This window comes from Lepisma saccharinum, chromosome 14 (assembly GCF_977018435.1).
Source record: "Lepisma saccharinum chromosome 14, izLepSacc3.1, whole genome shotgun sequence".
NCBI classification, from domain to species: domain Eukaryota; kingdom Metazoa; phylum Arthropoda; class Insecta; order Zygentoma; family Lepismatidae; genus Lepisma; species Lepisma saccharinum.
Genome location: NC_139242.1, coordinates 22,624,117 through 22,635,480, shown reverse-complemented (window position 1 = coordinate 22,635,480; position 11,364 = coordinate 22,624,117).

The window sequence follows — 11,364 nt, the reverse complement described above, 5'->3', positions numbered from 1 at the left end:
CACCGGATATAGCACGGATCAAGTTAACTGCCACTCAAACCTTCAGTTGCGAAGCTAACCGCATATGGAAAAACCTAAAATTGCAGTAACCTTTAGTTATTGCCAATCTGGACTTCATGTACGTGACCCTCTGATTAAGGGGGCAAAAGCCTTGATGAAAATTCAGTCGGCGAAAGAAAAATCTCATTTCATCTCAGCTTTGTTGTCTTTTTGGGTACTAAATAGAGGCGTATATTGTGTGTGTGTGTGTGTCCGGGCCCACCGAAAATCACTCTTGGAAGAATTCCAGCTTTTGTAGCACAAAAGTTCTCTGTACCTCACCCCTCCACTTATTTTCCTTCTCTGTGGTTCAGGCTAATTTACATATAAACATGATTTCGTAGAGGAGATTGAAAACAACTTGCACATAATTTATTCATTTCCAATGTGTGGCCAATTTATTCTGCGACCACATAGGTGTGACACACTAGGCTAACGAATAAAATGCGCGAGTCTTAATAACTTGCTGGAGAACGAAGTGAGATAATCCAATTACATAGGAAATCAACCCACCGTAGTTGCTTGGAACTCGGCTTGAAAATACTTTATTTTTTAAAGAAAATTATATTGTTCAATAACGGAAATATTCTCTACACTAAATTTCTAAGTCAGGTTATTAAAAGGTGCAATTGCAGTGCCCCCCCCCCCCCTTGAACCCCTCTCCCCCGTGCGCACGACTATGTCGGACCTTAATCGCATATTGAAAAACAGCCTCTTAGTCATCAAAGGTTCTTTTGGGACTCGCACCGTTGTGAAATTTACTACAGCATTGCTCTTTTGTTTCTAAAAAAGGTATGTGCTATCCTTTGAACATATTTCATAACTTTTGCACACAGAACCTTCGCACACAACAGGTGGAAAATTAAACAGGATTCTGCTCTGAATTGGGTAGAATCAATCATGTATGACTATCACTCAGTTTGAGGGTCTTTCTTGTGCTTGTGCGTTTACTATTTCAGTATTTCATTTTTCAAACCGACAATGAATAAAGGAAAACTCATGGTATTTTATGAATGAATATGTGCGAGAATAGAGGAAGAAGCATGCGAATACTGTAGTCTTCATGCTCTTGAATGAGCCAGTCCTTTGCAAAAATAGGCACCTTTGTTTCTCTTCGGAAAAGTCAAGCAGAAGTTGAAAATATTCTGTTTTCAATATGCCACTGTTTTATAGAATCAGAATTAGTATTTTTTACGTGTACCAGGTACGTACACCTGTAAACATGTGTGTGCTACTTCAAACTGCAATGATGTGGCTGCAAGTTACAGTGTTACATATTTATACCAACGTTCAAAACAATACATGTATATGTGTGTGTGGACGGTTTAAGGGTCGGACGACCCAAGCGATTGCCCGAGGCACTGCCCTCGACGGTGTCAGGCCGATTTAGTAGAGTCAAATCCTTATTTCTGATTACATAAATGTGAATATTTGTTTTATAATGAGTTGGATTTGTGTAGAGAAAAATTAGCTTAATTGAAGTTACTTCTCAATGACAAATGTATTGGAAAATCATGTATCAATTTAAACTTAGACACTACTGTTATTTTGATATCAACCTTTAACAATATACGCATTGTTTCACATTACGGCATGGAAAAACAAGGCTAATATTAATCGTCGTTAAAACCGTAAATATACAACATGGTCATGATATTTATTGGCCGAAGGTGGAAAGTAGTGGGATCAGGGTAGAAAGTTGAGGCGGGGGGAGGGGGTGACAGGGTGGACAGTTGGGGTGTCAAAAATCGACCTCGCCTGGATGAAGATTTTATCATGGGCCTTCCCTTTTTATGTAAATATATTAAACTCTTGTAACGGATTGTCGTAGCGGCTTCTGCTTATTCGCACATTCGAACGTGCACACCCAAATAAATCCGTAATGTAAATCATTATTATTATACTTATTTATTGAACTTATCAGCTAGGAAACCTCAAGTGTTCCCACGCTTCTCCACCAAGAGATATAGTGGAGAAGCCTGCGATCAGTGATACCAACCCGTGTAGACCGAGCCGGGCTCGGGACTTTGAACACAATGTTAGTTTCGCTCCCTATGACGCTGTTGAAGCAGTCGCGTAGAGGACTCTGATTGGGTGTTTTGGCTTGAGCGCCGTGAGAGGGAGGTTGCATCATTTAGGAAAGCCGTGAACGTAGCGATCGGTGTGCGAGCAAATGCATTGTTGCAAATCAATTCCATTGGAGATCGTGTGAGGAGGAGTTGAAGCAACCCATACATCATTGAAAACTGAGGGATTTTTTTTTAGGAAAGGCAAATTTCGATGCTATATTCTCCCTCCGATTCTGTCCCGAGCATGACAGGGGAAGAAAAGAGGGAAGGGGAAGAGGGGAACTGAAAGCGAAACGAGTGTATTAAGCATGCCTGATATTGCCATTGCTTAGCGCATCTTGGCCAAAATAAACGGTCTCTCTGACGCAGTAGCCGAATTATCAACCCACGCGGAGGGAGCGTGCATCAATCAGTCAAGTGTCTTGCATTGTATGTCGTTTGTTACTGCGTTGCAAAATTGTTTAGCGCTGTCAAAAGGTCGTACCTGTTTCAGTGCAAAGTGTTTGATTTCATGATGAATAGGGAAACTGTACATAGCGAAAGCAGAGACTTGATATTTAACGTTGTGGAATTTTTGGAGGGAAGTTAGCTTCAAAGCCTCTAGCAAACTATACTCGAACCGTATATGGATACGGCGGAAGGGAAGGAAAAATTCTGAAGTACGAAGCAGAGCAGGGTGGACTGAGTGAGTACTGTAATTTTCTTTTAGGATTTATTATTGTCTTGATTTAGCTTGATTTGCTTGGTTCGATCAGTCTGCAGCTAGATACGTATATCACAACTGATTTCCTCCATGTGGAACTCAAAAAACAGCATGTCGAGAAACAAACATTAGCTTACAGTGTATTGATGGTAAACTAGAAGAAGAAGACACCGAGTGAATTCAGTCATCAATCATCTTTGCAACTATTTTAATATTATAATTTCATTGCTTGTGAAATTTTGCATTTGTTTTTATTTGTTTTCAAGGAAGTTCAAGTGAATTAATAAAATACTATAATGAATAATCTCTTACATAACTAAAGTTCTTCTGTATTCTTGAAAAAACCTTGTTACCAATGTAAAATAATAAAGGAATTTAGACTCTTAGATTTGGTGTCTTAAGTCTACTTTATGCACATATAAACTGGACCTACAGTTTAAAGTAGGATCCGAACCACTGTGCAATGTGCCTCCAAAAATAATAAAAGAATCTTACCCAATAAAAATAAATTAAACAATTAAAAATAAATTCAAGTATAAATATTAAAAAAACATGAGAAAAATATCGTCAAGCAGTACAAAATAAATTAAGCTTGTGAAAGCAGCTCGTATGTTGTAAAAAGTATAACACGCGACTGCTTGCGTAAGTGAAATAAACACGCGCCCAGAAAGGTTAAAAGCATTCGCATGGCTGTGAAACATGGCCAATGAAAGAAAAGACAAGCATATTTTAGACATCCGATTATCCGAATGTAAGCTTCCTTCACACTAGCTGGCTTTGGTAAACGTGCTTGGCTTTGCGTCAAACCGAGATGTTGTTGGCCAGTTGTTCTAACTCTGGCTAACTTCTCACTAGATTCCTATTATTGCAATCATTGGTCTTGATTAGCACCACCTAATTGTAATACCTTGGTTAAACTAATGAAGAGGTTGAAGACAAACCTTTCGAGGGACGAAGATTTGGTTAGTGATCGGATTACATCAGCTGAACATCGTCTGGCAAATGCTATCAGTTCCAGCAACAAAAAGCGTCAATGAACGCGATTTCGTTCGGGTTTATTAATCTGTTACGGGTCGGGGGAAAAAAACGGATCACCAGCCCTTGTGTTCAAAAGCCGTCAGCTGTATAGAATGGGCGCGACGAAGAAATCCGTTATTCCTTTGTTTCCAACTGTCGCCCTACCTCCGCTTCCTCAGTTACACAATAATGGCGGTTTAAACAGTGGGTGCAAATGGTGCAAGAGGCGAAGGGAGAGAAGCAACGAGGGGTGCAACAAGGCCTGGAAAAAGTAATACATCACAAGTTTCCCGCCACTTCACGCTTTCGAAGCAATGTTACATGCTGTTCAAACCAAATCTCACCATCAAACATGGCATTTGAGTGCAACCGTCACCCAGTGTGAAGCCAACCGGTTAAAATTTCCGTGCTTATGTCATTTCCTCGCCGAATTTTACTCTTGTTTTACGTCTGTCTCTTGGGTTTAGACATGGCGGAAAATGCTGTGTCAAAGGTCATGACGAACTTGTTGCTGCTTGCTCATGATTCAGTTGTTTATCCGGCATTGACAACTTGGAATGGGTGAGTGGCGCAGGGTCGTTTCTGATTTAGGTGGGATGGAAGGGGGAGGTACCCAGGCATTTTTAACGGGGTAACTTCTGAAAAATCCTTTCCTGTGCAATTATGAGTACGAATGTGGAGTGAAATAATTATACTGCTCCATTTATCGTCATTCAAATGAAAAATAATTATAATTTTTCAAGTCAATTAAGATTGTTAGGTTTGATTGACAGTATTCTCACACTTGATTCCATGTTATTTTTGCATGTGTAAACAAGACACTTCACAGTCACTTGTGCAACCTACTTTTACAACAGAATTCCTAACCTCTGCGACTTTAAAATGCAGATTCCCTCCCAACTTCGGACTTAGACCCGCAATCATACTAGGATATTCGCATTCCTTATACTCCTGTTCAACTTGCGAAAATCATTACACAATCGGAACCATGGTCGACTTTTGGTCTGGACTTTTGCATTCATTTTCGTGAAGAATGCAATCTGGCGTGGCAGATGTGTTCAACCTTCATTTTACCTCGTCGTATTTCGTTAACTCCTTTAATCATCTTGTCTATTCTCATACACAGCTGCCACATTTCCTACAGAAATCTCTATATATGTGCTAGGCCTATCAAATATATGCCAATATCGTTGGTGTTTTGTATAGCTATTTACAGAATTTTCAGTTCTGTTTGGTTTCAGATGATTTCCCCTCTTCTCTGCCGCTATGCTCGGCCTTGCTTCAGAGATAGTGGGACAGAGTATAGGTGATGTTTTTTCCAGCTTCCATTTTTCCAATATGGCGTTACGTAGTAATTCTATGCCGATAAGTGGTCACAAAAAAGGGACATTTTGGCGTCTCGTTTTACGTTTAAAAGATCGGGGCATATATTATAAAAAGGACGTTTAGCTATGCTGACTCTTTCTTACCCAGCGAACAGAAACTGTGAACACTTTTTTCTGTCAGCTCTAAGAATGAAAAAATGTAAAGAAATACATGGAGTTGTTCGATTGATTGATTGATTTGGTGTTTTAAGTCAACTTTATGCACAGTAAGGCTAATCGGTACTGGACCTACAGTTTAAAGTGGAATCCGAACCACTTGTGCCTCCACCGTCGGGGATCAAACCCGGGACCCCTTGATTACAAGGCGACGACGTTACCACTGCGCTATCGGGGAGGCCTTATGTAGTTGTTCGAATATCAGCTGAGCAAGAATCTTGCGCCGGAGGAAAATAGTGCATTCTACGTAGCTGCCATATTGAAGTTGTTGGACCTTTTGTACATTCAACGAATTTAGTAGCACTTTCTAATTAATACACTGAAATTTTGATATACTCCCTTTAACGTTTTGGACCATTAATTAGAATAGTTTACACTTTCACTAAAAATTAAAGACTAATGACACAAAGTAATTGAAAATTCTAGTTTAAAAAAATCGAATAATGTCGGTCGAACTGCATCTTGGAGAAAAATGCTATGTAAAGAAGCGAATTATAGTACTCTGAAGTAAGGCCATTACGGGCAAGATAACACCGAAACCAACAAATAGGAACTATTTTGTCACAAGTCATGTAGTTATGTTTGCACTAGCTTTGTCCTCACATGGGATAGAGATAGGAATGACTGCTAATTCTAAGGAGATTAGTATGGTCTTGACTTGGTTGTTCCATGGAAGTGAATTGTTGCCACGTTTTCCATTAAACTCACGACGACCACCAACACCGCGGTGTGGAAAATATCAATGAATTAGCGACCGAAAGCAAGGATATATTTAGAGGTGGGTTCAAGAAGTTCGGATGTCCCCGAAAGACTTACAAAGTAAACAAAAAAGTAGCAAAATACTTGTTGACTGTTGTATAATATGCTGCGTAATCAAATCTAATTCTTCTTTTTATGTAAGTTCTGCGAGAAAAAATTTAACTTTATGAAGTTCATTTATTTTTGCAGAACTTACATAAAGATTGTATTTGATTACACAACTTTGCGGTGACAGTGCCTGCGAAACTTCTGCATACCATTACAAATAATAATAATACCAAAAAATAATGATCAGGGACTTTACTTTTCATCAGCTGGCATTTGGTTAATGAGATGCCAGCGCCTCCATGTGGATGATGCGACATTCATGTTTCTGTGGAGAGTATTGGCACAGATGAGCGTATTATCTGTGGTGCTTGTGAAGCTTGTTTGGTATTCATAATCAAATAATTCATTAAAAAAATATTCACATTAATTTTTTTTTACAAATTATAGTGTTCTGTAATAAACATAAGGTTGATAACGAATAACGAATACGTGCTGTTATTATGCTTATACCTATCCTCTTTTTACCTGTTAATGTCCTACTACTAATAATTATTATTATACTTAATAACAGACATATTAATCTTATTAGCCTATTAATAATAAACAGTATTATTATTATTATTAATATGACCGCCAAGGGTCTCAGGTTTGAATCCTGGCCTGGGCATGGATGTTTGTAAGTGTCCATTCATCAATTTCATCATATCATTACTCATCCCCATTTTCGCAAATTAACCAAAAGTGGCACAAAAAGCGAAATAAAATAAGACAATCAATCAATACATGTAAGACACTTGGTCCGTATCCCTCGCGAAAAATATTTCGAGATGCGTGCCAGCGCAAAAATCATATTTTCCTCATGCCACTACACCAAAAGTTTCGTTACAAGATGGTATTAGCTTAATCCCTTCTGAATAGAATTCTACCTTCTGACGTAAATAAACTTCACGAGCATCAAAGATAATACGCTCTCTGTGCCAGCACTCTCCACAACATGAATGTCGCATCGTCCGCATGGAGGCGCAGGCATCTTATTAACCAGGCACGATGTCGGGCAGATGTCTGGCAATTTTGGAGACTTGCTAAGGCGTGTGATGTCTGACGGATTGGGCACGGGTCCTCTGGTGTTGTGAATGTGAAATTTTCCGCTGCACCTGACGTAACTGGGCGCACGGTAGATATAAAGGAAAGAACGGGATCTGATATGCATGTTCCGCTGCGAGTTTCCTAGCTCACTTGTCACCGATCTGCCACGGTTTCAAAACTGTCTGAAAGATGGCGCCAAGGGCATAGCCAAGGGACACTTTTTTTTCGTGACGTCATGACAACTCAAGCTAGCACATCGTGAGGTGGTAGGTAACCTGCATTTATTGTTGGGGGAAAAGACGTCACAATTTCAGTGAATGCGCTCGGATTCGGTTATTAAATTTATTTTAGTACCTGTGACATGTGCATAGAGAACAAGTGGAAGTTTGATGAATTTTCTCCTAAAGCTCCTTGATATGAAATTATATTCAACATTCCCCTAAAATGCAATGCCTCGATTTAGTATACTGTTTTGTGAATAAATTACTGTACACCCTCATAAATATGATATTACACTCCCCAAGATTGAAGTTTCTGTATAAACACCTACAGTTCATGACGCTTTACTTGAATAAATGAAAACATATTGATCGATTGACGATTTTCTTCCACTTTTGCTTAATCGTGATGATGAGTTTGAGTTTAATTTTAAGTCGCTTTATGCACAGAAAGGCTACTCGGGACTGGGCCTACAATTTATTTATTTATTTACTCACAGTTTCAGATTGTTTTATTTGGCCATTTTACACTGAAACAACGTAAAGTAGAAATAAAAAATAACAAAAGATAAAAACAATAACAAGATGGGATAGATTTACATGTTCTTCGTCAGTAATATACAAAAATTACGTTCTGGAAGGAAAATATCTACATTCAGGGGAAGTTTGTTGTAGATTTCTGAGAGCCTGTAAAACAAGGAGAGTTGAAGAAGGGATAGACTAGTGGTTGGGTTGTGGAAGGGTTGCAGGTTGCGCTTTAGCTTTTCGGGTACCCTAAGTGTGAATTCACTGATTAGGAGATCTGTTCTGATTTTGCCATTTATTATCTTGTATAAAAATTTCATATCAGCTAGATCACGACGAAAGGATGGAGTGTGAATATTCAGAGCAGCCATGGTATCTGATTTGGATACATGTCGAAAGGAAGGTATTCTATGGCGAACAATTGCAAGAAAGAAACTGAGAACAGAATCTATTTTGGTAAGATTGGTTTTTGACGCCATTGCCCAAATTGGGGAACAGTAAAGGCGATCCGAACAACTATGTGCCTCCACCGGGTATTGAGCCCGATACCTCTTGATTAGTAGGCAACGACGTTAGTACTACAAATTGAGACCATGAGAATGAGTGAGCCAGTCTCAATTTCGTCTGGATTTTATACAAGCTCGTCTCTGTCTCGTCTCCAACCGTACTCACCACCAGATTAGATGTTCCAGGTTTGACTCATTGACTTGGACATGGCTGTTCCTTTGTCATGAATAGGAAGTTGAGGAAAAATCCTTTTTTGACTAGTGTCCGAAGACGAGGCCCAACATAATATATGTTCATTTCGGGTCATTGTAGGCCGGAAAAAGGTGGGTTTTATTTGTCCTTTGTTTCCTTTTTCGACGTTTTTTGGCTTATTGGTCTTTTTTTAGTCTTTTTAGGTCTTAACTGCCCATGCTCACTTCGAATCGTCATCAGTTCATCACCTCTTAAACATCCTTTCTGTAGTAAAGAAATAAAAAAAGAAAGAAAGAAATATATTTGGATAGGCCAAATATGATTCTTCAAATATGATTTTTCAAATTATGTTAATCTAAAAAATATATAATGTCTGAAAGAAGATGCATTTCATTCATATAGTTTCCTCGCAATGTGTGTTCCATACCACCAGAATTTTGTATTTTTTTATTCATTAAATATGTAGCCTAATTAAAACTGAAGCTATTAATTAATTTGGATCACATTTATACGTCCTTTTTTTCGTTTTTAGGTCCTTTTTTATATTTTTAGGTCTTTTTATTGGTCTTTTTTTCTGGCAATTTATAGGTCTTCAACTTCCGAGGCCTAGTCATGAATCTCCTGTGCGTTAGTATTGTGGAAATAGTTGATGTAGACAAACTACCAAGATTTTCATTTTCCCACCCTTGTACAATTATCCAAGACTACGGTGTATATTTATTATTTGGAATAAAGCAACTCTTTGATATTAATACAATTACAAAAACTGGATAATTATATTACCTTCTGTTACTTGAACTTCTGTAATTATACCATATCGCATAAATATTTCCTCATTGGCCGCCAAAACGCCACTCTCACGCAGTTTTCTTCTTCTTCTTACTCTTTCCCTAACGAGATCGAAACACAAAAACGCTATATTCTGTGGCTCGAATCTGTGGTGAGCAAGGTTCAAGCACTCGCTCAGCGATCAGTGCCCCTGTTCTCTTCCCGAATAATCACAGACGACAAGCGGGCACGTTGTCCTGGCCCAATAAGAATGAATGCTCTTGGTCCTGCAAGTGGAGAATTACTTCCAGGCGAAACAGGTGCGCTTCTAAAGGCCTGCACAAGACCTGGAGCAGACCCGTTCGCGAGACATCGCTCCTGAAATGCCATGCAACCTGCGCAACACCCTCGCTTGAGCAGCTTGTATGCCCACCTGCACAGATCGTTCCTGGCAGGCATTGTAGACCCGCCGGGTACCCGCAGTCTTACGATACCTAGTAGGTCTCAGTTCGTTCTTTCCATCAACTGCAGACTCCTCCCTCTGCATGACGTAGTTGCTTCGAGTAGAAACTGCACCTGGCCCACACCGTTCTGCAGTGTTGCCAACTGCAATAGATTTTCACTACTTAAAAAAGGGAACTCGAAGCTTCGTAAGCCACATCACCAATGAAATGAGATTTACGAATGTTGCTACCCCCCCCCCCCACACACACACATTGAAATAGGTTTTCCGTGGCACAGGATCCATAAGTATATGTCGTAAACAACCAATATACGTATATATAGTGATATAGGACAGGACTGAAACATGTCACGTTCGACGCTGAGGTCGCGAGTCGAACAACACACTGTTCTACTGCGAACACCAGGGCCGTAGCCAGCCAGGGCCATTGCCGTTACCCTCGTTTGGGGGGTAGGGCCAAGTACTTGGATAAACGTGCCAACAAGAACAATCACAATAATAGTAATAAAGTAGCATGAAAGGCATTATAATCCTCATAAATCACGAAAAAAGGGGGTAGAAGTCGGTTCTCACGCGCATTTGTGTTGAAACAGAGGATTAGAAATATTTTTTTTTTTCAACACGTCAATTTCACATTAGCTAATAATGGAAAACAAGCACACAAACTGTTTTTGAAAGAAAGAAAGTGCATGATAAATGCATTCCGAATGTACAGACATATGGCATGTAAAATTTCCATCTACAATATTTTCTTTTCACATGGAGCGACGTATTACATAATCAATTCATCCAACTCGTAACAAACCAACATTAATAGCAAATAATATCACGGGCAGCCATAGCATTCTCTGTTTTAAAACTTTTCTCACTTAGATCGTTCGGCGCTCAGGGCCGACTCCCGCTACCCCTTTGCTACGGCATTGAACTTGATGAGACTGGATAATATTTTATAATATATTTCTACTTTCATAAAATTTGAAATCAAGGGGTTGCAATTACCCCTCCATTCCCCCTCTGCAGGTGCCCTTGGCCGTCTGGAAGGAAAATGCAAGAAAAATATGAAAATTAATTCCATCTTGAGTACCCTTTAGCCCTGCTACTCTTAAATTCTGCTAGTCTGTTTTTTCTTGTACTTTAATGTTTGACCCCCACCCTGACCCTTCCGCTAGACTTAATTTCCGTCCAAGCTTGTGAGCAATGCACCCTACCCCCTCTGGTTGCGCCACTGCGTGCCTGGTTAAGGCACCATGCAATGAAAAGCAATTAGTTTTCAGTGAGGAGATTTTTGTTTGCTCGATCATTCATTTAAATAAATGAAGCTGTAATACTGCGTGCATTTCCTGGCAATAAGATAAAAACTGCTTACGCTGAACTGAAATCGCTAAGTATATAAATTCTCCTTGGAGGAGAGAGCTCCTCCTAGGACCTC